The sequence below is a fragment of the Ailuropoda melanoleuca genome, unplaced genomic scaffold, assembly GCF_002007445.2.
Source record: "Ailuropoda melanoleuca isolate Jingjing unplaced genomic scaffold, ASM200744v2 unplaced-scaffold72777, whole genome shotgun sequence".
Lineage (NCBI taxonomy): Eukaryota > Metazoa > Chordata > Mammalia > Carnivora > Ursidae > Ailuropoda > Ailuropoda melanoleuca.
Window position 1 is genome coordinate 1 of NW_023248033.1, and position 3,190 is coordinate 3,190.

A 3,190-nucleotide genomic window follows, 5' to 3' on the forward strand; every position below is an offset into this window, starting at 1 on the left:
CCTTAAAAAAAAAAAAAAAAGTGTAAAGGAGTCTAAGAGCTTAGACGCTGAATGCAACTGCATGGTTTAAATCCTGATTCTAGCTCACTCCCCGCAGCCAGCCCCTACTCCGCGTTCTTGCGCCACCTTCACTGACCACAATGGAAAAGGAGGTCCCAGCGCTCCTCATTGACAATGGCTCTGGTAGGTGCAAGGTGGACTTTGCTGGGCATGATGCCCCCCGAGCCCTCTTCCCATCGATCTTCTGGTAACCCCGACATCAGGGCATTATGGTGGGCATGGGCCAGAAGGACTCCTTTGTGGGCAATGAAGCCCAGAGCAAGTGGGGCATCCTGACCCTCAAGGACTCCATTGAACATGGCATTGTCACCAACTGGGACGACATGGAGAAGATCCAGCACTACACCTTCTACAACAAGCTGTGTGTGGCCCCCAAGGAATACCCCGTGCTGCTGACAAGGCCCCCCTGAACCCCAAGGCCAGCCATGAGATGACTCAGATCACGGAAACCTTCACCACCCCAGCCATGTAGGTGACCATCCAGGCTGTGATATCCCCTGTTATGCTTCTGGCCACACCACTGGTATTGTCATGGACTCTGAGGATGAGGTAACCCACACTGTACCCATTTACGAGGGGCACACCTTGCCCCATGCCATCCTGTGTCTGGACTGGTTGGACAGGTCATACCTCCTCAAGATCCTCATGGAGGGTGGTTACAGCTTCACCACCACCGCCGAGTGGGAAATCGTGCATGACATCAAGGAGAAGCTCTGCTACATCGCTCTGGATTTCAAGCAGGAGATGGCCATCATCTCATCCTCCTCCTCCCTGGAGAAGAGCTACGAGCTGCCGGGTGGGCAGGTGATCACCAGTGGCAACGAGGGGTTCCCCTGTCCCAAGGTGCTCTTCCAGCCTTCCTTCCTGGGTATGGAGTCCTGTGGCATCCATGAGACCACCTTCAACTCCATCATGAAGTGTGACATCGACATCCAGAAGGACCACTACACTAACACGGTGCTGTCTGGTGGGTCCACCATGTACTCCAGCATCGCAGACAAGATGCAGATGCAGAAGACCACAGCGCTGGCACCCAGCATGATGAAGATCAAGATCACCTCTCCTCTGGAACACAAATACTCCGCGTCGATCGGGGGCTCCATCCTGGCCTCACGTTCCACCTTCCAGCAGATATGGATCAGCAAGCAGGAGTATGATGAGTTGGGCCCCTCCACCGTCCACCACATATGCTTCTAAATGGACTGTGGGCAGATGTGTAGCATTTGCTGCATGAGCAAATTCCGGAGTATAAATGTGCCCAGCAAATGTATACACCTCGTGCTAGCCTCAAGACCCTGGAATAAGCCTTTGAGAAGAAATTTGTCCTTGAAGCTTGTATCTGATATCAGCACTGGACTGTAGAACTTGTTGTTGATCTTGACCTTGTATGCAAGTTAACTATTCCCTTGGTATATTTTTAATACCCTGTGCATGTCTTTGATTTAACCCTAGCACATGTGGCTCAGTCACTCTGTCCTGAGGTTGAGAACATGTTTATGGAAGAGAAATCTATTGACTTGAGAATCTGCGAGACCATGAGGTTCTTGATCTGTGCAGGGTATTAATGTGTAAGAGCTGCCTATTCTGGGTTTTCTCTAGAGGCTGGCAGGATTCCTGAACCAGTTGTCATTGCTGTCTTGCCGGTCTGACAGGGTTGGGAAGGTCTGAGCCTTAGGTAAACCCACTTTCCTTTCTTACCAGTTGTTTTCCTGCCAAAGCACGGTTCATTGTTAGTTGCCTTGAGCTGGAAAATGATTTCTGTTTCCTACTGTAAATTTATTCATCCTTTTAATTTATGTAAAGTTTTTATACACAGTTCTCAATTCTTTAAGAGACGTCAACAAATTTTTGGTTTCTACTGTCATGTGAGAACATTAGGCCCAACAACGCCTTAATGTGTGAGGAAAATAAAGTGCTGCAGTGAAAAAAAAAATCAAATCAAATTCAATACTGATTCTACCATTCACAAGATGTGTGACCTTAGGGAAGTTACTTAACCTCTCTGAACTTCACTTTCCTCATCTGCAAAGTGGAGGAAAATATCATAACTACCTTATCAGGTGATTGTGAAGATTAAATCAGATACCTCTAAACCCAGGGCTGGGCACTTTGTAAGCATGCATTAATTGTTAGTAATTATTGGTAATAATTTATATACTGCTGCATTCTTACATTTTAAAAATAGATTTATTTATTTATTTTAGAGAGAGCAGGGGGAGGGGCAGAGGGAGAGGGAGAGAGAATCTTAAGCAGACTCTGCCCTGAGGGTGGAGCTGAGATGGGGTTTGATCTTACGGCCCTGAGATCGGACCCTGAGATCAGGACCTGAGCAGAAACCAAGAGTCAGTTGCTTAACTAACTGTGCCAGCCAGGCGCCCCTGCACTCTTATATTTTTATAATGAAGGTGCATTGCTTTTGAAATTCCAAAAACAATTTTTAAATGTGTGAAGTCAACCTTAATTTTTAGTGTTTACTAATTTAAACACATTCTTAAATTATCAAATCATGCTTTGAGCTGGAAAATTTCACCGTGCTTTCTTGGTGTTTCAGAGAAAATGGAGGCGGCTGACAAGGTCTGAATTGTGCTTTATTTATTTGTTTCCATTTTATAAAACAAGGAGGGAAAATTTCCTGGGCACAAAAATTCATAAAGTCATGATACCATTTTTACCAAAATCGATCCTGAAACAACCACGAGCAGTATTAAATTTCCTAATCTACAAAGAGTTCCCTTTAATATTCCATTGGTCATTTAGATTTTGAAGCAAAGCAATTCCAACTAAATTTCATGTTGACCCCTAAGGCTTTTTGTTTTAGTGCAAAAGAACTCTGTTAATAATCTAGCATCTTTCCCAAGATCCTGTCTCATTTCCCTTTGGCTGATTTGAGCATTCCATTTTAATTCATTGCCTGTGGATTTAGTAGTTATATGATTTCTCTTGTGACTCCAATCTTAAATAATGATATCCCTTTAATAAGTCTTGTTCTATTTATAGGGCTTGAAGAGAAATTTGATTTTTTTTTAAAGATTTTATTTATTTATTCGACAGAGATAGAGAAAGCCTGAGAGAGGGAACACAGGCAGGGGGAGTGGGAGAGGAAGAAGCAGGCTCACAGCGGAGGAGCCTG

At 44.7% G+C, this 3,190-nt stretch overlaps 1 pseudogene; it reads left to right on the top strand.

Moving 5' to 3' along the window:
• Positions 1-140: 140 nt before the first annotated feature.
• LOC100481674 lies at positions 141-1,257 on the top strand (annotated as a pseudogene).
• Positions 1,258-3,190: the final 1,933 nt, after the last annotated feature.